Consider the following 25,441-nt stretch of genomic DNA (forward strand, 5'->3'; position numbering starts at 1 on the left):
TAAATGTCTAATAATTAATAAGTATTATATTCTTGTGACCAGAAAGTTTCCGGAAATTGTAAATAAAACAAAAAAGTTTAAATCGGCATCAATATTAATTTTGTCGCCTTGACAAAATGCTCCTTCTTAAGCGATACACATATGCCACCTCTTTTTCCAATTATCGAAACATGCTTTGTAAGCGCTGTCCGGGATCGCCTTCAGTTACCTCTGCGAATTTTCTTTTACGACCTCAATCGAGTCGAAACGGGTTCCACGGAGTGGCAACTTGAGTTTTGGAAACAAAAAAAGTCGTATGGGGCCAAAGCCGTTGAATATGTTGGTTGATCGAGGGCATTGAAGGAGTTTTTGGTCTTAAAATCATTCACAACTATGGTCTTATGCTAAAAGTTCAGTTCTTATTCCCAAATTATCGGTGAAAATCAAACGAGCGGCCGATGTTTAGCTTACGTGCTATCTCTTTAATACTCGCATGACGATTTTCAGTGTGCTCACTTTTTTTATGTTATCATCAGTGGTAGACGTCGAAGGAAGATCGGAGCGATGCATGTCTTTGAAGGTTTCTCGACCATCCTTAAAGGCTTTGTACCAGTCGTAGACTTGGGTTTTCGATAGAATTATTTCATCATAAGCCTTTTCTAACATTGGCACACGAAATTTGGTTCGAAATACAAAATTGTATGCAAATTCTTTGTTCAATAATTTTTAACATAGTAATTAAGCGCTTAGGGGTAGTCAGAATTTTCAAAAAATCAATTTTTTTTTGTGACATTTTCGTTAAGTGAAGATATGAAAATATTTTCTGAAAATTTCAAGTTGATACGATAATTGTTTTTTGAGTTATTCGACAAATAACAAAGAGCGCTCGGGCACTTCAAAGATCAAGGGAGCTCTAGTGAGAAACTTTAAATGCGTTTTTCTCAAAACTATGTATTTTGAATGGGTGACAACTCTATACATATTAAACTCGGGCTCGATCAAAGGATCTTGTTTTTAAATTTCGATTTTTTAAGACCAATTATTTGTTAATTTTTTCCCAAAAATCTAGAAAAAGTTTCCTAAGGCCGCAATTTTGTTAAGTTTTGAACGGCTTCCATCAGGTCCAGGATTATCTATTTATAAAACAAATTTTTTTATCCGATTGATTTTAGATGGTGGCTTCAAGTCAAAATATTGTATAATAATGCCATATTACTACTTTTGTAATAGCAAAAAAATATTACTGAAAATTCTCAATTTTTCATGCCTTTGACTACCCCTAACCCCTTAAGGACAGTGCTACCAATTTAACAAAAAAAAGTGCTGAATAATATTCAGCGCGGGCAATTTAAATGACAATTTTGGGAAACTTTCTGATCACAATGTATTTATAAAAAGACACAAAATATATTTTCATTACGTTTTGTATATGCTCTTTAAAACTGCGTATGAACTTGACTTCAATTGCCATTTACATGTGGCTGTGATTTTGCTATAAGGAACATAAAGTCAAATAAATGACATTAAGTGTTAGGTATAGTGTATATTTAGGTTTTCATTATTTTCGAAGCAAATTGTTTTTCCAAACTCCCCTTAAATTGTTAGTTTTTCCAAAGGAAGGAGCCAACGTGATCAAGGTCTTTGTTTCCAATTTTAATCGTGTCTAAATCATTTTACTTTTCCCATATATTTTGGGATTTCTTGATCTTTTGCAATAAAGTTGTAATCTCCAAAGCAAAAATACTTCGTATGAGCAACACAGAATGCATAAATCACTTTGTATAAATGCACTGTACGTTTGATGTATAACTTTAATTGCATATAACTTTTGATGCAATATTTTATGATAAAAAGTTTACAATTTTTGTTCAACGGAAAATTTTAGAATATCACTTTTTTAAAGTTGTTGTAAATCTTGCTTAATGAAAAATATCAAAAAATCCCATGTTTTATACATGGGATAAGATATGTAATGTAAATTGAAAATAAAAGGCTTTTTTGCGTTTATTTATTTATTAAAGGAAATACAATTATAAATAATTATACTACCTATAAAATATAACAGCACTAGCGACAAGGCCTTCAGCTGTGGGCCTAATTTTACTTGTACTTTTTTGTATAAGATTTTACTTATGAATATGTATGTACAAGTATATACTAATACTTATGGTTATACTTAAATACTAATGTCTATTCTTATGCTTAGAATTAAGGGGTAGCAATATTTGTTAGTATAGGAAAATTTTGGAAAATTTTATTATGGTAGTTTTAGATGAGATGCTTTAGTTGGGCTCTGGAGATGAAGTTGTAAATTTCTTTTATGTTGGCAGTTGACGGTTCTTTGAGGAGTTTCGAAGGAGAAGACTCGACATAGTCTCGTCTTATATGACGAAAAGTAGGACATATATTCAGTATGTGTTCTACAGAATTTGTTGGACTGTTGCATAGCCGGCAGCCAGGCGTTATGTTGCGGTCCAGAATATGTTGGTGCGTTAAAATGGTGTGTCCTAAACGGTTGTCGTAAGTATACCAGTCCGCTTTAGCTTTAGGCTTTGAAACATTTTCAACAAATCGCACAATGTCTTTGCTTTCATTAGTTCTCGCGTAAATACAAGGACTAAGAGTGGCGTTTTTTGCTTCTTTATCAGCGAGTTCGTTTCCTGGAATGCCACAGTGTCCTGGAATCCACATTAGTTTAATTTTATTTCGGCTATCAATCAAGTTGTCCTGAATTTTACTGATTAGAGGGCTGCTGTTGGATGTATTTCAAATAGCTGTGACTGTTGGAAGGCTGTCGGTACAGATAACATATTTACCTTTGGAAGACGTGATCCATTGGATAGCTTCTTTTATTGCGTATGCTTCTGCGGCAAAAACAGAAGATGGTGATAAAAGTAATCCATTTTTAATGATTTCCGAGTTCTCGGAAACCACTTTCTGAATAGAGATCTGTCTTGCGCTGCATAAACTCTTGTTTATACACCTCGTAGTTAGTGGAGGCTTTGTTCCAGGTCATCAGTTTGTCTTCTATAACAGAAGAGTCTAGAGCCCATGGAGGAGGTTTGCTAATCTTCGAACGATTGGGTGAAAGGTGAATATCAAGTTCATCAAAGTACTTTAGAATTAGGTGTATTGTTGATGGGAACTTGGATGTTCGTTTTTTACGGGTGGCCGAACGTATGTCGTTGAGCAAATTCGGGTTAGAGCCTAGATATACCTTTGGTATCAGTCGTAATGTGTTAATCTCCAATCTTTCGTTAATGTGTGGCATTCCGGATTCAGCGAGAACGCTTTTGGTGCTTGAAGTTGGGAACGCCCTAAGACTACGTCTTTCTGCCATGTGATAAGGCGCATAGAGTTTCTTTTTGAGAGTAGTAAAGATCTCACGATATTGATAAGTATTGTAGGATGAACAAAAGAATGTCGTGAAGCTAAAAACTTTATTATATTTAATCTATCGAAAAGTTTTTTTCTTATATATAAACAATGTTTTTTGAACATAAACTTAGAGTCAAAAATTAATCCTAAAATTTTAATTTCATTTACAATAGGTATTTTTATGTTAATAAAAGAGAAAGTAATATTATCACATTTTCTTTTACGACACATATGTAAGATATTACATTTATCTAAGGATAATTTAGCCCCGGATGTGAGCGACCAGTTAGATATATTATTAAGTATTTCCGTAAAAGTTAATTTGACGTTATTCAGATCGAGTTGTTTTGAAAATATCAGAATGTCGTCTGCAAACATACAGTAGTAGACTGGGAAATTGGATAGTATCTCACTGATTTCATTAAATACAATTATAAATATGACCACAGACAAAGGGGAACCTTGAGGAACTCCATTTTCTAAAGGCAAACAGTGAGAAAAATTATTGTGAACTTTAACCCGAAATCTTCGATTTGTTAAAAAAATTTTAATTAGGTTGCAACATTTAGGTCCCAATTTCCATTTTGCTAATTGTTGTAGAACTTTATGAAGTCCGATACGATCATACGCTTTTTCAAAGTCTAAGCCAAGGCAGGTAATGTGCCCGTTGTTCGAGACAATTTTGGAAAAATGGTGCTCGAAGTGTAAAAAAGCATCCATAGTACCTTGATTCTTTCTGAATGCGACTTGGTTGTGACTGATTAGTCTACTCTTCTCTGCGTACCACATTAAACGTTTAGAGATTATTTTCTCCAAAATATTCCTAAACAAGAAAGCAGCGAAATTGGCCTATAGCTTTTAAGTTCTGATGAAGATTTTCCAGGTTTCGGTATTGGGACGATTTCAGGGATTTTCCAACTTTGAGGGTATATACCGTTTGAAAGTATTTTATTGTAAAGATTTACTATCCTTTTTTTAACGTCATGGGGGATGTGTCTTAACATGTCATAGGTAATCCTGTCGACACCAGGTGTTTTACCTCTGGAGTTTGATAGTGCGACGTCAAACTCATCAGTGGAAATATTTGATTCTAAACTTAGCGCTGGATTGCTAAGATTTCCGCTAGGTAAAAGTTTATGGCCTAAATATATTTGTTTTTCAGCTGCGAACTGTTTTGTGAAAGTAGAGTCACTTGAATAGCAGCTCTAGAACGTGGCGAACTCGTTCGCTATAATATTTGGGTCATTAGTTAATCCAGATTGGGTGTTTAAGTAAGTGATTGTAATAGGTTTTTTCACGCCAGACAAGCGTCTTATGTCACGCCAAATAAGTTGAGGAGAGGTTTTGGAGTTAATATTTTCAGTAAATTCTTCCTGACATATTTTCTTAGCCTTCTTAGTTTGTCGTTTAAAGATAGCATTATCACGTTTATATGTGAAGAGATCAAGAAGGTTGCGTGTTTTTTTATATTTATACCAGCTTTTGCGTTCGAAGGATTTCTAGTTCACTATTCCACCATGGTTTATATCGGTGTTGATATGTATTCTTGGTTTGAGGGATGGTGTGGTGCGCTGACGAACATATTATTTTTCTTACAAGTGCGGCCTCTTGATTAATATTATTCGAAACAATGAATTTACTGGATATTGATGAGCAGAGATCTTTGTATTTCTCCCAATTGGCTTTATGTGTTAGAAAAATTGGTTTAAACTTTTTTGTGGACGTGTCTGGGTGAAATCCGATTTCTATCATCAATGGGAAATGATCACTACCATGGAGGTCCCTAAGGACCTTCCAAGAACACAACGGAAAGATATTGGAGGAACATGTCGTGACATCTACATGAGTGAACGATTGATGGGTGGAGAAGTGTGTAGGACTACCATCGTTTAAAACTATGAGGTTGCTGCTTAATAAGACGTCTTCAATCTTTGTACCTCTATCGTTTGATAGGGGAGAACCCCAGATCGGGCTCCATGAGTTGAAATCGCCCATCCAAAGTATATCAACGGACGATAATACAACGTATTTAGGATTTTTCACTTCTATTTCTGGGAGATTAGGAAAACGCTGAAATTGTTTTTTATCTTTTTCCGTTTTGGTTGGGGGTCAGACGCCAGCAAGGCAAATCTGTTATCCTCAAGATTGGGGGGGCCCGGGCGCCATTGTTTCTTATGTCGCAAACTATAAGTTTGTAGTTACTATATATATATGTTTTTTTTTTTTTTTTTTTTTTTTTGTTTTTTTTTTATGTACTAGAAATTACAGAATAGCTCAGCTCAAGGAGCAAACACACTGTGAAGTAACTAGAGCACAAATAGAAACCGTACCGTAAAAGAAAAAAAAAATTAATAAATAAATAAAAATAAAAATAAAAAAAGCACGTCTGCTCGGCACGAGGGATAGTCGGTGACTGTGCTTTTTTACATTAGATCCTTTTTTGGGAGCAAACTAAAACTTCAGGTGACGTTTGCAGAAAAAAACAATCAACTTGGGAACTTAAGGACACCTTAATCAATATCAATTTATTTTAAAATTTTGCTTGTTATATTGTTTGTAAATAAAAATAAAGTTGTGTGACGGCCAAAAGCGACGATATTTCACTCCACATATTTGATCGCCGGTAGAGTCTGGCGTAGATTAGAGCAAAGCAATAGCTTTAAAAACTAAACAATTTTTTTTGTCCTATTCCTAATGTTCATATATTAGTTATGCACTTACAACGGTCAAGTTATATCTCACATCTATCTCTTATGGTCTCTTGCGAATATGGTAGCTGAGCCAAAAGTCGATTGTGACTAAAAATGTCATTGTTATCTGGCCAGAATGTGATGACGAATATGGCGTCTGAAAAAAAGCCTGACCGCAGGTACAATTAATCGAATTCATTTAAGCAATTGTGGTGAAACACTTTATAATATTCGTAGAGAAGGATGTGCTTTCTTCGGTATTGGAGGGTCTTACACACCGGTTTTGATTCATCTTCGGCGTACGGTTAGCTAAATATTGTATTGGCTTTGACGTTATAACCATTGAATATATAGTCTTAAATACATACTTTACTGTCGTAAGAATTTTTTTATGGTAAAAGAGAAGCAGTATTGACTAGAAGCATTCTAAGAGGGTGATCAATCCAGATGATCTCATATGAAAAGGAAGTGGTCTACACAGGATCTGTTGCTGTGTAACGTTTGACACCTGTTCTCTTAGTGAGCTCAGTGAGCACTGTTAAATTGTCTGTTAATGCGCGCTCGTAGATCTTTATGGACATCTCAGTGTTTTCTTTAATATAATCCCGGGTTTGTAGAACCGAAATGGAAAAAGCATCTTCATACACTTTTTCTGTTTTTCTTCACCGTTCTTAAACTATCCAAAATAATATTTGGACATTCGAAGAAATAAATTTTACAGGAATAATAAATATTTCAACTAAAATCAAATTTTGTCAAAAATCGGACTAACCGTCAACAAGTAAAACGCCCACCCATATGATACAAAGATGAAAGGAAAACAAGTAGATCGAAAACAAATATATTTCCCATAAAATTATCGCAGAATTGTATAAAATTTGGATTGCTATATTCAACTTTTCATACTATTCACAAGCATTTCAAAGCGTTTTCCTCTACCCGTAAGGTTTAAAATTAAAAACGGCTTTACATCGGCCTTCTACAACCTCTCTATTCGCTTAAAGCGCAAAAGTCAGACGATGCGTCACTTTGTAACACATTGCCACGAGACGACCTCCTTATTGGTTGAAACTGAAAAGACATCTAACTTGCATCAGTTGTATGTAGATTAAGCTTACTAACTTACTTACTATTTTAAACGACGAAAGTGCTTTTTCGGACTACGTTTTCATTTTATTTCAGTGTTGGGTTATTGATATTATTTATTCGTTTCACTTTTCACTCACCTTTTTCACTTTAAAGTAAAAACACGGCGTGTATAAAAGGGTAGCACGGGCGGAATATCTCGGACGTCTCGTCGGTTTGATCGCTAACGAAAAAAGGAGCCGTTTTGTCCTCTGTTAACCCCTTTTGAAGGTTGAGTTGTGTAGAGTTGTGTGATGTGATGTGTATGTGTGGGTGTCTGTGGGGTGTGATGTCTGCGTGGTGTGATAGTGTGTGTTAGTGGGTGGAGTCTTCTTGTGGATCGTGTTGGTGTGGTGTGTTGGCGCTCAGTGGCGCGTATGGAGGGGGGAGGCGTAACTCATTTAGCCATCCCGGCCCCCCTAGGCGAATTTTAGCCTAGCAATCGCTGTAGTTGCTGCAGCGAAGCAACAACACTGCTGAGGCCAGTGGAGCGGCGGTATGTTGGCCTGGGCTGCCGACGCCGCGTTGATGCCTCCTGTCGCCTTGGTCTGGAGGGAGGTGGAGCCGCCTGTCTTCGGGGGCGATCCTGATGGCTGCTCTGCTGCGATCTACGGCTTGGGGCGAGTTGTCGCCCGACGGTCCGCTTTGGGGTGCGGTGCAGCATGGTGTGATGCTGTCTATTGCACAGTTGGCACAGCGTAAACGACGTACACTCCTGTGTCGTGTGGAGCGTAGCCAAACAGTTTAGGCAGTGCCCGTGCGCTTGGGCAACCTGCTGACGTTGTGGTGGCTGCATGCTTCGGAAAATGCTGCAGTGTTGCAGCCGGTGTGAGCGTCGACACAGTGGGCATCGGCTGCGTTGCGGCACCGTTGCCGGTGCTGATGAAGGTGGTAGTGGTCGCGCGCCATTACGTGGAGCGGTTGCAGGGACGATTGCCGCTGCGGTTCGTGGTGTTGGAGCTGCCCCAGGGCGCTGCACATTCATGGCGGACCTCACAGCTGGCGTCGGTGTTGCTGCCATATCTACTTCCATATTGATCTGTATGAAGAAGTTGGAATGATTATACATTTGTGGCATGTAAATGTATGGCGAATGTGCCACGGTATGTGGCAGGAATGGATCGTCAATTTGATCGATCATTGCGGTTAGAATGGTTGGTTTATAACGGTTTTGTCGTTTGCGGGTTTATTGGTTAGTTATACGACTAATTCATTTGCGTCGCGGTAATATCAGCAGATTGTTTGTTATTTGCGGTTTTGTCATTAGATACGGTTGGCAGAAAACATAATTTCACGAGCGGTCTTGTCAGCGTTCCGCTTTGAGTACGGAGATCAACTACTCGTATATGACCGTCGGAACCGTAATATAGTTTTTCTATGCGGCCAAGCCGCCATTCTGTGGGGGGTAGACAATCATCGTGTATGATAACACAGTCTCCAAGCTGTGGTGCCTTTTCTGGAGTTTTCCATCGGTACCTTTTATGAAGGTCCTTGATGTATTCTTCCTTCCATCGGCAGCTGAAATCATGATGGAGAATTTTGATTCTTTCCCATCGATTTAATAGGGATAGCGACCCCACGCCTGGCTCAGGTATGGCCAGAATGGGTGCTCCTTTGAGAAAATGCCCTGGAGTTAGGGCTGTGAAGTCGGAGGGATCTTGCGAGAGTGTTGTGAGTGGCCGTGAATTGAGAACGGCTTCAATTCGAGTTAATAAGATAGTGAATTCTTCATAATTGAATTTATAATTTCCAGCTACCTTTTTGAAGTGGGATTTGAAGCTTTTTACAGCTGATTCCCATAAACCACCCATATGAGGAGCGCTTGGGGGGATAAACTGCCAATTAATGCCTTGGGGAGCATACTTCTGAACAATTTCAGGTGATACTTGTTTAATAAAATCCACAAACTGTTTTTCAGTGGCTCTTTGGGCTCCAATGAAGGTTTTGCCGTTATCGCTCATTAGTTTTGATGGGAAGCCGCGTCGTCCGACGAAGCGAGCAAATGCCGCGAGAAAAGCCTCCTTAGTCAGATTTGTACATAGCTCGAGGTGCACTGCTTTTGTCGTAAAACAGACAAAGACAGCCACATAGCCTTTCATTATGGTGGGCGACCTTAGCAGGGACGCCTTTATTTGAAAAGGCCCAGCAAAATCGACACCTGTGACTGTGAAAGGCAGAGCGAAGTTACAGCGTTCCGGTGGAAGTGCTGCCATAATCTGCGTGCGCAACTTCTGCTTATGCAGAGTGCAGATCTTGCACATGAAAATGCATTTTTTTATTTTGGGCTTAAGTCGGGGAATATAGAACTCTTGGCGGACTATATGTTGCATTAGGCGATGTTCTGCGTGGAGCATAAGTAGGTGGATATAATTGAGGAGTAAAGTGGCAAGTCGAGATTTCTCTGGTATGATTAGAGGGTGGCGTTCATTATACGTGAGGCTTGAATTGGCAAGCCGACCATTCGCACGAAGCAGACCTTTCGTGTCTAGGAATGGGTTAAGAACTAAGAGTGAACTCCTTTTGTCAATGGGTTTTGATTCTCTTAATAGTGTTATATCGCGGCTGAAGTAGCGCGTTTGAGTTGATGCGATTAGAGCGACCTTTGCCTTTTGCAATTCTAGGTGCGTCAATGTATCGCATTGGGGGTGCTCTGAGGGAACTCCCTTAACTTTAATTTTAAGTCGCTCTATGAACTTTAACATATAGGCGATTACTCTGAGGGCTCGGGAGAACGATGAAAATCGCTCAAGGATGTCAGTATCCTCCACTGCTGTGTGAAAGGAGTCGATTTTTCGACTTTCTGGGGCTATTATATTGCGCATGGGCGATTGTGGCCAAGAATCGGGAGATTCTGTTAACCATCGGGGACCATTCCACCAGAGGGTGGTGGTGGTAAGGTGCAGCGGTTTGCACCCTCTTGTACCTAGATCGGCAGGATTGTCAGCACTGGCTACGTGTCGCCAAGTGGCTGATCCCACTAGGTCAAGTATTTGAGACGTTCGATTGGAAATATACGTCTTCCATGCATGCGGTGGTTTTTCTAACCAGGCTAGTACAATTTCAGAATCGGACCACAGATACAATTTGTATTTTGCCATATTTAAATGCATTCGCACCATGGATACTAGTTTGGCTAGTAGTAGCGCTCCACACAGTTCAAGTCGTGGCAGACTTATTGTTTTTAACGGAGCTACTTTTGCTTTTGCTACTAGTAAGTGGCATGTGGTCGCAATGTCGCTTTGTGCGCGAACATATATAGTTGCGCAATATGCCTTTCAGAAGCGTCACAGAAGCCGTGTAGTTCGACTTTGTGCTCTGGGGCATAATTTACCCATCGTGGGATTTGCATCTGTGAGATATCATTTAGATTGCTCGCAAACTGGGACCACTTTTCTAAACGCAGTGGTTTTACTTGTTCGTCCCAGTCGGTTCCATCTAACCATAATTCTTGTATTAGAATTTTGGCTTGTATCATAACTGGCGAAAGCCATCCTGCGGGGTCGAAAAGTTTCGCCACCGAGGATAGAATTTGCCGCTTTGTTATGGCAGATAATGCAGATATTGACTCTGTAGTGTATGAAAACTGGTCAGATATCGCATTCCATTGGATCCCCAGAGTTTTTGTTGTACTTTCCTTTTCGAATTTAAGGAAATTAGTATCTAACAAATTTTCATGTGGTATATTTTTTAGAATATTAGGGTGGTTCGCCGTTATCTTTTTCAACGGAAACCCTGCGGTTTTGAGGGCTTGTATCACCTGTGATAGTGACTCGTATGCTTGTGGAAGACTGTGACTTCCAGACAAGATATCGTCCACATACGTTTGTGTTTTTAACACCTGGGTTGCCAGAGGAAATTCTGACTTGGTGTTTTCTGCCAATTCGTGCAGTGTTCGAATGGCTAAATATGGAGCACAGTTGACGCCAAAGGTAACTGTTTTTAATTTATAGTCGCGGAGTGGACTATTGGGAGATTTTCGGAAAATAATTCGCTGAAAATCTTGATCGTCTTTATGTACGAGTATTTGTCGATACATTTTCTCAATGTTCCCATTGAATACGTATTTGAATATACGCCAATTTAATATGAGGAGCATTAAATCTGGTTGGAGCGTGGGTCCCGTAAATAGAATATCATTTAGGGAATTCCCCGAGCTAGTAGATCTTGATGCATTAAAGACAACTCTTACTTTAGTTGTTTTTTTGTCTGGCTTCACTACTGCGTGATGAGGCAAGTAAAATGAGTAATATTTGCCATTTATGATTTTTTCGCATGGGCTTACTTCCTCCATGTGATCTAAATGGAGGTATTCTTCTAACACGCCATCGTATTCTGGCTTAAGCTCACCTTTTTTAAGTAAGTTTTTTTCCATACTTAAAAACTGCTGTATTGCAGAGGTGCGAGAGTGACCTAAAGCGAGTGTGTTAGGAAATTGTTGTTTTAGTGGTAGTCGTACGACGTACCACCGACCATTATCTGATCTAGTAGTTGTGGCTTTGTAAAAGTCTTCACAATACTGATCTTCAGGGGTTGCGATTGATATGGGGGGGAGCTCTTCTAACTCCCAAAATTTCTTTAATTGTGAATTGAGGTATTCGTTTGAGATTTCCTCAACCTGAGTAGTCATGGTTGTAACTGGTTCCGGAACTAGTCCACTTAGGATCCAACCGAAAATAGTATTTTGTGCCAGAAGTGTATTTGAAATTTTCTCAATACCTTCGAGTATTATCTGTGGTATGAGATCGCTGCCTAATAGAAGGTCTATTTGAGCGGGAGTGTTGCAGTTGGGATCTGCCAGCTTTAGGTGTGAAACCTTTTGCCAATGCTTGCTATTTATGTGATAGCTTGGAAGCATATTTGTAAGTTGCGGTAAGACTATTGCTTCTGCTTGTATGTGCTTATCCGCTTGGGGGGAAATTAAGGTAATGGGGCAGATTTTATTAGAGTTTTGAACTACTCTTCCGCCCATTCCTGTAATTTCAAAGTTGGCTTGTTTTGTTGGCAATTGTAGCCTAATTTGAGCCCTAGACGCTATAAAAGATCGTTGTGATCCTTGGTCTATTAAGGCCCTAAGTTTAAACAGTTCTCCTCGGTGTTCGATGGAGACAACTGCTGTGGGTAGTAGTACTCTACTTTGATTTTCGCTGTGTAGCGTTTGGGTTTTTAATGCCTTTGAGCAGCATGGTGCTTCTTGGCAATTTTCGGGATTTCGCACTTCGGGATTTGCTGTTGCAACTAAACCCGTGGCTCTTTTCATATTTGCGCTGTTTGGGGATGAGCCTGTAAATGTGCTGTAATGCAGCATTGAATGATGTCGTTTATGACAATAAACGCAATTAAATTTGCTTTCGCACTCTTTAAGTGTATGTGCATGTGAAAGGCAATTTGTACAAAGCCTTTTTGTTCGTACATAATTGTTTCGATCGGTAATATTCATTTTTTTGAATTTCTCGCAAGATTTGAGCTTATGCCCCCCTGTACACAGTTCGCATGACGTTTGCTTGTACTGTTCGGATGTGAACGTTTGATTTTTGAAGAAGCTTCTATTTAAATTGTTGTTGCTACTGGCTTGGGGTCTGTGGAAGCTTCTATTTAGGTCATGTTGAACGGGTTTCGTTCTGACCATTTTTTTATCTACCCTTTCTGCGATTTCATATTGGGTAGTTAGGAAATCTTTCATTTGTTGCCACGAGGGGCATTTTCTTCGTGATGAGAGCGATTGTTCCCATAGAAGTAATGATTTTTCTGGTAATGCGGCAGTGCATATGTTTACCAGTATTGGATCCCAGCTGTCTGTGGGAATATTTTGTGTCGATAAAACCGACAAACAATTTGAAACAGTGGATTGAAGTTTGATAAATTCCTCACTAGTTTCCCTTTGAATTTTTGGCAAGTTCATTAATATCGATATTTGTTTATCGACCAATATTCTTTCGTTTTCGAATCTTGATTTAAGAGCTTCCCAAGCCAAAATGAAATTATCGTCATTTAGTGCGAACTGTTTTACTATAACGCCTGCTTGACCTTTTGTTTTGTATCGGAGGTGATACAATTTTTGTGCATTTGTTAATTTTGGATGGTTTATGTAAACGGCAGTAAACATGTCCCGGAAGGACGGCCATTGTTCATAACCACCATGAAGGATTTCTGTATCACATGTGGGCACCCTGAGATGGATGCCTGAACTTGCTTCATGACTTTGGATTTGTGGCAGCTCTACTCTTGGCTGTGGAGTAGGTGCAATTGCTTTGATTAATTTTAATTGATCAGAAATCATAGCTTTTGTTTCTTCAAACTGGTCTAAGCAGTTTTCGTACTTGGCGTAAGCCGAGGATTTAAAATTTTCAGGTAGATCTGAGTCGTCAGATTCTACGATTGCGTCATATGCAGCTTGGAGACGTGTCCAAAAATTGTCAAGATTGTCTTTTTTAATTTCTAATACCGATTCAGAATTGTCCTGAATCGGCGAAGATGAAAATCGAGTGCAGTATCGTATTAGACTGTCACTCTCAGAGATAAATTTGGTGTATGAAATATCTTTCACCCGTTTTTGTTTTGTAGCACCTTGCTTTGAGCGTGTAGCTTCTGCAGGTGTACATGGACTCTTTTCTTCAGAAATCATTTTTGGAACTTTTAGCAACTGAGTTGTTTTCGAATCTTTCGAGTCTGAGCTCATTTAAGAGATGTGCCGAAATAAAATAAAATATTTCCAATGTAAGAAATATATGTATATTTGAAACCTCTTTTAAGAAAATAAGGGTTTTTGTTAACAAATTAATATCGTTTTTTAAACACGTTTGAGTACCTAACTCTTTTATGATAGTAAGAGTTTTTATTTAATTAAATGAATATATTACGCGTATTTCGGGTTTTTATCGTTTTTTTTTTTATATTATTTAATTAATTAATATTAATCGCAAATGTTCTTATTTTTACTTTTATTTGTATGTATAATGTGTCCGTAATTCCTATAGGGTATACCTATAAGCGGATCAGCTGATACATATGTACTTGTCGTTATGCACAATTGAGAGCTCGTCTTAGAGATCAATGCACTTTGTACATAAAGTATGTATGTAATATTGTATTTTAATATGCTTTGCGCAATCCTGCTTGTTTTTGTTGGTCAAAGAACAAGGGGTATTGCGGAATATTTGCCAATGTGGACTTTGAATCGAAGTACTTATGTATGTTTGTATACCGGTGCGTGTATATATGTACGCAGTGCGAAAAGACCGCGAAAAGGAAAAAATATACCGCAGGTATTCTTGTACAATTTATGTATATATGTACATATGTATTTCACGTAATATATTTGTACGGAATATATGTACGCAGTGCGAAAAGACCGCGAAAAGTAGAAAAATTTACCGCAGGTATACGATTAAAATTTATGTATATACGTATGTATTTCACGTAATATATTTGTACGGAATATATGTACGCAGTGCGAAAAGACCGCGAAAAGTAGAAAAATGTACCGCAGGTATACGATTGAAATTTATGTATATACGTATGTATATCAATTATTAATAATATATGTATAGCAAGTATTAGTATTATATGTATGTTGTAGGTTTTTCTCCTAATATAGTATGTATGTATATATTTATATATGTTAAATATAATATGTATATGTATGTTTAAATTTATTTTGTACGTTTTCGATTTTTTTTTTTTTTGTTTTTTTTTTTTTTTTTTGCTTTTGATTGCCTTTGCTTATTTATGCAATCCTGCTTATACTTGATAAAGTATAAGGGGTATTGCTGGAAATTTGTGCAAGTAAATACTTGAATTATTTGTTTTAGAGATATTTTGTGTATTTGAACACAACGGTAAGCAGTTAGGCAATCAAGAGTTCGTTCGATATATATTTTTTACCAAACTGTTTTATCTTGTAGCGGTATTTCGGTTTTTACCGGAAAATAAACCGAAATATAGAAACAGTTTGGTATCCGCTCTTTTTTGTTATTGCCTTTATTAAGATGGGTTTTTGTAAAAAATAAACCGCAAAGGCATAAATTTCAACATACATACAAAAAGAGAATATATACATATGCTAAATGGAATCGATACAACTCACTTTGTACCGCCTCAAGGGTATTTGGGGGTATTTGTATGCGTATGTGCTTGTGCGTGTGCTTTCTGTGGCCCAGTCCTCTGCTGCTTGGCTGCGCTGACTATGTTGAGCTGCTGTGGTTGTTATTGTAGAGTGGCATGTTGTTTTTTTTTTTTTTTTTATTTAATTCGCGCCCGTTTTTTTTTTTTTTTTTTGTATGTAATTTTGTTGTTTTTTTTTTTTTTTTTGTTGAAATTCGCGCCCGTTTTTATTTTTTTTTTTTTTTTTTTTTATTATTTCGCGCACGTTGTTGGTTTTGTTGTTTTTTTTCTATGTGTGTATGTATTATATGTGTGCCACTTTGCACCGCACTTCTTTCATATATGTTTATATATGTATATATATATATATATATATATATTTTTTTTTTTTTTTCTTTTTTGTTTTTTGTATGTGTATATGTTTTTCCACTGCACTGCACATCACTTATGTTTTTTTTTTTTTTTTTTTTGTTTTTTATATAGCTATGTATATATGTATGTTTGTGTCACTGCACTGCACTATATGTTTGTTACTTTTTTTTTTTTTTTTTTTTGTTTCTCACACTTTTTTCGTTTTTGTTCACTTTTTGGCACTTAGTCACTGCACTTTGTTGTTTTTTTTTTTTTTTTATGTTTAATTGCCCATAGTGCCGTCCACTAGGGCTCGAAGGACCAATATTTATTCGTTTCACTTTTCACTCACCTTTTTCACTTTAAAGTAAAAACACGGCGTGTATAAAAGGGTAGCACGGGCGGAATATCTCGGACGTCTCGTCGGTTTGATCGCTAACGAAAAAAGGAGCCGTTTTGTCCTCTGTTAGCCCCTTTTGAAGGTTGAGTTGTGTAGAGCTGTGTGATGTGATGTGTATGTGTGGGTGTCTGTGGGGTGTGATGTCTGCGTGGTGTGATAGTGTGTGTTAGTGGGTGGAGTCTTCTTGTGGATCGTGTTGGTGTGGTGTGTTGGCGCTCAGTGGCGCGTATGGAGGGGGGAGGCGTAACTCATTTAGCCAGATATAGATTAAATGTGGTTATATGGTGCTTAGATTGAATATTTAGGGCAATGTTTTAAGAAAAATGTTTTCTTTATTCATTCATTGATTTTTTTTTTTTTGGGCGAGGGAGTGATTATTCACATGAAAGGCTGTTTATCCTTCTACGTATGATTGCTGTAATGTACTGTTTGCTATTTTGTAGCACATATGGATTGAAAATTCGCTATGAAAATTCGCTTCCCGCGTGTTTTTTCTCTTATTCACCCTTCAAGTGTTCCTGAGGGACTATTTATTGCAGTGAAAACTTTGATTTGGTACTGTCGTGTATGTGTTTTTGCTTTTCTCACATCAGTGTAATGAAAAGGAATTTAGCAAATAACTCGAATTTATGGCTTCTTAGTGACTTTCAAGAAAATATTGACAATTTTTAAGAGTATATAACTTTATAATTGACAACCTCGATATTTATCTACTTTTTGAACTTTAGGAAAAATAGAGCAGATGAGCAGGCATCCTTGTCAAATAGTCTACTTTATTTGGTTGTCCAGTTCTGTTAAAAGCCTTTTTTTTCTCTAAATCCATCTAATAATTTAAAATAATATCAGTTTTTCAGAACACTAAAGCGTAGCATTGGAAAATTTTATTTTAAACACCTTTTTCAAAAGTGTTACCTAACTCCAAGTATTTCTTAAACATTTTTAAATAATATGTACTAAGTTTTAGTTTTCAATTAATTCAACTTAGTTTATATAAATGTGATGACAATCTTTAAAACTGTTCAGTTCCTACTTTAGATTCCATATATTAGGTAAAGTAAAAAGTTCGTTCGGTTTTTTATTGATTTTTCAAAAGATGATAACTTTGTGTGCATTTGTCCGATTTAAGTCAAATATGTGCCGTTTTGTTCGTAAACTTGTTGTCAACTTCATTATACCCCTCTCGTAGAAGACTGCGTCCCTATTGCCAAAAAGCTCGGAGAGCCAATTTTCACAGGCCTCTCTTGAAGCCAACTTCTCACCATTAAGCGCGTTCGCCATGGACAGGAAAAGATGGTAATCACTTGGTGTCAGGTCCGGACTAGAAGGTGGGTCCATTAGAACCTCCCATCCGAGCTCCAGGAGCTTCTGGCGAGTCACCAAAGACGTGTGTGGCCTGGCGTTGTCCTGATGGAACACAATTCGGCATCTGTGGATCAAAGATGGCCTATTCTGGATGACTGCTGCCTTCAAGCGGTCCAGTTGTTGGCAGTAGAGGGCCGAATTGAGCGTTTGGCCATAGGGAAGCAGCTCGCAGTAGATGATTCCTTGCCCATCCCACCAAACACACAGCAAAACCTTCCTGGCCGTCAATCAGGTCTTGGCCACTATCTGGGCCGCTTCCCCGAGCTTTGACCACGACCGTTTGCGCTTGATGTTGTCATAAGTGACCCATTTTTCATCGCCAGTCACATTCCGCTTCAGAAACGGTTTCCACTATTTCCATGATTTTATCGCAATTTTCGACGACAGACCTCCCGACGCGTGGTGCATCTTTGACATCGAAATTACCGGAACGGAACCTAGCAAATCACTTTTGTGCTACACGTTCGTTTACAGTATCGGGCCCATAAACTAAATTAATGTTTTCAGCCGCTTTGGCTGCTTTTTCGCTTTGATCGAAGAAAAATTGTAAAATATAGCGAATTTTCTCTTTGTTGGTGTCCATCTTTGACGAGCGCTCACAACGAACTGATTAAATCAATCGAAAAACTGTCAAAGACAAACTTTTAGCGCGAATAAACCCATTTTCAGCGCCGTATAGTATGACATGATGCGACACGTAACACTAGTACTATGTACAATAATGCCATCTCTTAGATAAAAACCGAACGAACTTTTTTCTTGACCTAATATTATAAATAAACGCCACTAAATTTTTCACTGTAATTATATTTCTCTCTTTATGTCTAACATTATCTTCAACCTAGTTGTTACTTTCCTCAACATTTTCTCTGATATAAACTCAATTGCTATGACTCAATTGCTCCCTAAAACACATTAAATATTTTCTAAAATTTTCACCAATTTTTACCTTTATGTGTGCTTGTTATAAAGAGCAAATCAATATTGCTCAAATATTCTATGCACATTTCCATGGTATGCTGTAACAACAAAAGCAATAAATATTGAGTTGGCGAATAATTAGGTTTCTGCAATATTAGTTGCTTTTTTAAATTTTTTTATCTGATATGATATTGTCATGTGATGAGATGTGACGAGAGATGATGTAATACGTTGAGATGTGTTGTTAAACTATATATATTATACCTATGTTGCCATATAATATAATATAATATCATATCATCATATGCGTATGAAGTGTCGTGATATAATATAATTCATTTGCTGCAGTTTGCCGATTTAATACCTATATAAAAATTGTTGTGATCGAATTTACGTTATTGCGAATTGTTATTATGAGTTGTGGTGATATTTGAGATTTGATTAGGATAAAAATTTGGCTATGGTGATACGAAAAAAATGTCTAGGTTAGGTCGTAGGGTTGATACAAAAATTTATGAATTTCACTTGGCCAGATATTCGTCCTTTGTCTTATCCAAAAACTCCTTGAAGTGAATTATCAGCTCTCATAAATCGAAGACGCGTTTTGTGCTTACCGCAAATTTGTCAAGGTACTTAGTATTAAGGATCCAACAACTTCGCTATGTTGCCCAAAGGTGTGTCTACCAAGATACGAGGTTTGTTAAAAAAATAAGGTGGATTTTCAAATTTCGCACGCAACGTATATTCAATTATCGATTGTTTTATTTCCTTCTGTTGGCACACTCGTTTCGAACATATGTTCACAGTTTGAGGTATATAGCATTGCAAGTTAAGGAATGCAACTTCCTTGCTTTGTTTACAAAAAAGTCACGTAGTCATCAGCAGCAGCATCTTTGGCGACAGCAGCAAATCAATAGCGTAGGTTAAGTTAAGAATATATGTGCATGTAAAATAAAATCAGCTTCAATTTGGAGTTCAACCGAAACGGTTAAGTGCATTATAAATTAATTGGCGCCCGAGCAGGGATGTCTGAAAATCAAAACATCTGGACATCAAGGGCCTACCACTGGAGAAAAAGTAAATTTTTAATTTTAAGTTAACTAATTAAAATTTTAATTTTAAAGTTAAGTTTTAATTTAAATTTTTATTTTAGTATTATATATTGTAAAATGACAAATGTGATAAGATGACAGAGAATAGCGAAATAATAGCGCAACTCATTGCAGCGCAAAGAAAAGACTTGACCTGCAATTGAGAAATTTGACAAGTTCACATAATGTTATGGAATTCGAAAAATAAACAATCAACGAAACTTTTCAATGTAGTGAGAGGTTAGATATTATAAGTGGAAAGAGTTATGTTAGCTGGAGGGAAGCAACGCCTAATACTATTTCATTATACATTAAAGGAAGTGGGATATCCTAACCAGTCATGGCACGGTTTTAAATTTTGACGCAATTATTAGTCATCTGGACTTTGCTTATGCAGGCAAACGTCCTCTGCATATATTAAACCAGGAATAAAATCTAATTCATAATCAAATAGTTGAAAAATGACTAAGGAATATAACAAAAGACATCGAAAGATGCGCTTAAGATTTTTGTAACAGGATTTAATTATCCTTTAAATGATATTTTAATGACTATGGGACCAAAAGATTTACCCAACGCTTTGGCTAAAGCCCAAGAAATAGAATCTAATTGAATCAGACTCCAATTCTCTAGTGAAATCAAGTGAATAGGTATAGAAATGCTTACAATATAATTAGGATTATTCCTAAACAAAATAATAATAATCAACACTCGAATAGGTTAAGTTTTGACCAGCGCCCCGTCCAAGAGAAGAGCAGTTATAGAAATTTGGGATGCAAACCCAACCTAAACCAGAACCAATGCAAACCAACGCCCAACCGGAGCAAACTACTTATATATAACTTCGAAATAGGTATAATACACCTGAAGGAAATCCGAAAAGAACTTTTGGTTCAGGCAAAAGTCATCAACCCAAGATTAAATAACAAAGATTTAATAATATTCAAGGGCATGCTTTTTTAGACGAAACAACCCCTTACCTTACATATTCAGGGAAATCCGAGGCACAAACAGATAATTAAAAGTATTGATAGACCCAGGAGCAACAAATTGCTTGTGTACACCAATATTCTACCCAATAGAGAATTATTAGAAATTGCTAAGCACGTAAGAACAATAAATGGTTACGCAGCAATTAGAAACCTATTAGAATAGGAATGAATTTGCTAAGTAAAAAGAAAATACAACTAAATTTTTAAAAAAATGCACTTCTAATAAACGGAAAAGAGAACAAGTAAGGAAGGGCTAAGTTTGGATGTAACCGAACATTTTATACTCTCGCAAAGTCAAACGGTATACTCGTTTGAGATTTCTTTGTGGATTGACTGATATTTTCGGTAGAAGATTAACTATAGGCACTGGGGTCCACATATTTAGTACTTAGGGGCTTGAACAGTTTTGCTTCGATTTAGACAATTTTTGGTTACACGGTGGCATACTTTAAACGTATTATTGGCGCAAAGTTTTACAACGATATTATCATTGTTGCTTGATTTGCATAGTGGAAAGTGAAAGAATCAGATGGAATTGAAAATGGTGTTATATGTGAAATAGGCGTGGTTGTAGTCCGATTTCGCCCATTTTCGCCCTATAAGATAAAAATATGAAAAGAACGTTATTAACCGAATTTGGTTGAAATCGGTTAAGCAGATCATAAGAATGGGTTTCCACCTAAAAGTGGGCGGTGCCACGCCCACTGACTAATTTTGAACGCGATTCCTATAAAGTCATCTCATACCATAAGATAAAAATTTAATGTGTCTCGTTATAAGGGGATGGGCGGGGCTGCCACCCGATTGCACTCATTTTTACGCCGTCGATAGAGATGCTAAAAACATTTGTTCCCAGTGAATTTTGTTATTATAGTTTTAGAGGTTTAGGAGACATGCATATTAAACCTATTAAGGGGCGGGACCACGCCCACTTTAAAAAATAATTTAAGCTGCAGATGGCAATTGCTTAATGCTTAGTTATGGCAATTTATTTGTTTTTGATTAATGTATTTTGATTGTGGGCGTTGTAGTGGTCCGATTACGGTTATTTGCAATATCAACCGTCTTTCGGTACCACGAAACATGTGTACCAAGTTTCATGAAGATATCTCAATTATTACTCAAGTCACAGCTTGCACGGACGGACGGTCGGACGGACAGACGGACGCAGGGACAGACAGTCGCCCGGATTTCAACTCGTCTCTTCATCCTGATCATTTATATATATATAACCCTATATCTAACTCGATTAGTTTTAGCTGATACAAACAACCGTTAGGTGAACAATAAGTTGCGAGAGTATAAAAATTCTATACCTTTGACGAAAATGAGTTTTGTCAGATAAATCACCTACAGGATAAAAATAAGCAGAAAATGAAAGAAACATAAAGTAGAATTTTGAAGGAACATGGAAAAATAGATACCTCATTACCTTTCAGAACAGACGTAAACGCAGAAATCAGGACAGTTACGGACAGTCCTATCTGGAGTAAGCAATACCCTTATCCACTATCAGCCAATAAATTCTTTAATCAAGAAATAGAAAAATTGTTAAAACAAAATATTATAAGGGAAAGCAAGAGTCCTCCTAATTCCGCTATATGGGTGGTTCTAAAGAAAAAAAACCAATGAAAACGGTACTCAAAAAATGAGAATGGTTATCGATTACAGGAAGTTAAATGAAAAAAAAAAAAATCGCAGACAAATATCCTATACCAGATTGTAATGTAATTCTGTCAAACTTGGGGAAAGCCAAAGTTTTCTCCACAATCGACTTGGAGTCTGGATTTCATCAAATATTGATGAAACCAAAAGATATTGAAAATACAGCGTTTTCCGTAAACAATGGTAAATACGAACATATTCGGATGCCTTCGATATTTCAACGAGCTATGGATAATATCCTTCGCCAATACGTTGGAAAATTTTGTCACATCTATATAGACGATATCAAAGTTTACTGTAGCAACGCTGATAAGCACTATGACCATCTAATTAAAATAATAAATACATTACACCAAGCGCATATGAAAATATCACTTGAGAAATCAGAATTTTTCAAGTCAAATGTAGAATTTTAGCTTATAATGTTATTAAAATGGATGAAAAGAAAATCGAGATAATAAAAAATTATCCTGTACCAAGGATACTAAGGCAACTAAGAAGTTTCTTAGAAAGGACAGGTTAATATAGGAAGTTTGTGTACAAGTATGCACACATCACAAAGCCATTAACAAAGTATTTAGCAGAAGAAAACGGAAGGTTTCTCAAAATCAGTCAAAAAAAGTTGTCATCGAATTAGATGAAGAAGCATTAAACGGCGTAAGCAAACTTAAGAAAGAATTAATTCAACAAGTGGAATTGTCCCAATAGGAATAAAACAAATGATTATTTTAGAACGAAAAGCTTTAATTCAATTTAAAGTAAGTATAACAGATCATATGATTAAGAACTTGCTAATAGGAATCCATTGTAGTTTGGAAGACTTATATGAAGTAAAGCAAATTTTAAGAAACAGAATAGCAAGCAAAATGTTTCACACAGATATAGTATCAATTGATATAATTTACGTGGATGACCAAGAGAAATGTGAAGCAAACTTACACGAGAGCACATAGAAACTATAACGAAAATATTAAAAAAAAAATTTAAGGATTATTGCTGGCCTGAAATGAAAAAACAATTTGTTAGAAACTGCGATATCTGTAATAAAAATAAATATATACAATATATAAAAAACCTTTCGAAGTAAAACCTAGGAATAATAAACAAGTTGGACCACTTTTAAGATTTAGGAAATAAAATAATAAGGATAACATCAAATCCTGAAATCGTTTAGGTTCAACATGTTACATCTCATCGTAATTTGCATGACAATCACTGATACAATTTAAATAGAAATTAACACAACACTGAATGAACAACAAGTTAATGACTTAAAAGCACTAGTACTTAAGTAAAAGGAACATAATCCAAGTATGATCACTAAAAAGCATATTCGAACTCAGATAGACACACTTACCCCACATCATAGAATTCAGAAAAGAGGATTGTTTAACTTTTTAGGAACAGGATTGAAGTATATTTATGGAGTAATGGACGATGATGGATCGTCAAGAAGTAGAAGTGAAATTAGCAGTAAACAGAGTAAACACACATAGAGCAAGTCAACCTCCAGAAGAATATTAATGAGAAATTTAATTACGAAATTCAAGCCCTTACTGCAAGCCTAAACCAACATTATAAAGAATTATTTCTAAATAATAATAAAGTTAATACAGATTTGGATTGTTTATTAAAAGAAAAGTGGAATAACAAACTACTAGAAAATCGAATGTACATTGAGACTAATATTATTAGAATCAAAGAAATATTAATGACAAGCCAAAATATTCTTCTAAGTAGAGATATAATAACGGATGAAGATAGTTTAAATTTTAATATCACCTTAGAAAAGTTAAGTATTGTATAATCAAAGTTGTAATTTTCACTAAAAATGGAAATATTGTAATACTAGTTAAGATTCCATGTTTTACTCAAATAAGATATCAATTAATCTATATTCAACCTATGCCCAACATTAATCAAACAGAAATTTATATACACGAAAATAAACGATTTACCATAACTGTAGTTCCAATAATTTTACCATTAATGAAAATTATCTAATACGATTTAAAGACTGCAATATTGAAATCGATAAGGTCATCTTTAAACACCGTAACCCTCTGACAATACAACTTTTACCAAATCCAGTAAAATTAATTAATGTAACTATAATGAAAAATCTAAGCATGGAAGAGAGCAATTTTAGAAATATTGAAAATATTCAACAAATTACAGAACTCAGGTATGAAGCCATAAAAGAAAATGTAATGAATTACAGTTTATTAGCAATTATAAGTGCAAGTGTAAGTAAAAATAATAATACATATTATGCACAAATATCGCAAAAGTAAAAAAACCCATGTTAAAATTTATGTCGAACAAATTCCAATGCAAAAACCAGAGATGATCATTGATCAAATGATGGAAAGAATCAATTAATATTCTTTTTTGAATCGGAACAATTTGTCTAACAAAGGGGGAATTAAGGAATGCAACTTCTTTGCATTAAATTCTGTTTCCCACCAAAATAGATGACACATTAAAGAAACACCAGCATTTTGTTTACAAAAAAGTCACGTAGTCATCCGCAGCGGTATCTTTGGCGACAGCAGCAATCAACAGAGCAGGTTAAGTTAGGTAGTAAGGTAAACTAGCTGTCTTTCGACCCACCTAGGCTTTTAGGAAGCCCATTGTGATACCACCGGGACTGTGGTCCCTTCACTCTATTGGCTCCTTTCTGAACCACCCCGTACTTCTGATAAGCTTCATCTGTGAGACGTTTGCCTGCTAGTTGAGCAAGTCAGGGACTGATTCCACTGACACTCGGCTATGTTAATGACATGTTTGTCTATTTAGTATCTACAAGTAGCCAGAGGCATATATGTACAAGTATACAATGTAGGGTGGAGCTTATTCTGGCTGGTTCATCTGCCTGGCTGTCTGTATATATAAATATATTTCTTGTTGTGACCACACTCCTTGTCAGTACAAGCAGGCTTTCTTTAATTGCGGTGACCTCCGCTTGGAAGACACTGCAGTGGTCTGGTAACCGGAAGGCGGAACCATCCGTATAGAAGCTTATCTCTGCTTGCTTGTCCACTACGCCCCTTTCCCACTCCTCTCTGGAGGGGAAGGCAATATTGGGAACCGGATTTAGATTCAGCTGTGTAGCATTGCGAAAATCCGTGGTTACGGGAAGAAACGGGAACTTCCTAAGTATCATAGAATGCCCCTTCTTACTAGTGACTAGTAGGGAGGATTCCCTCAGTCTCAGAGCTGAATTCGCTGCCATTTGTTTGCAAAACAAGTCTGTTGGCAGTAAGTGTAAAATCACGTTTAGCGCCTGGCTTTGCGTTGCTCTGGGAGCTCCACTGATGCAAATACTCGCTGTTCTTTTTACACTTTCCATGCTTCTAATCACATAATTATTTTCTGTAATTAGCC

At 36.7% G+C, this 25,441-nt stretch overlaps 1 pseudogene; it reads right to left on the reverse strand.

The window, feature by feature from the left end:
* Positions 1–2,197: 2,197 nt before the first annotated feature.
* LOC138856114 (uncharacterized) lies at positions 2,198–3,250 on the reverse strand (annotated as a pseudogene).
* Between the last annotated feature and the right edge of the window lie 22,191 nt (positions 3,251–25,441).

The sequence above is a fragment of the Bactrocera oleae genome, chromosome 3, assembly GCF_042242935.1.
Source record: "Bactrocera oleae isolate idBacOlea1 chromosome 3, idBacOlea1, whole genome shotgun sequence".
NCBI lineage: Eukaryota > Metazoa > Arthropoda > Insecta > Diptera > Tephritidae > Bactrocera > Bactrocera oleae.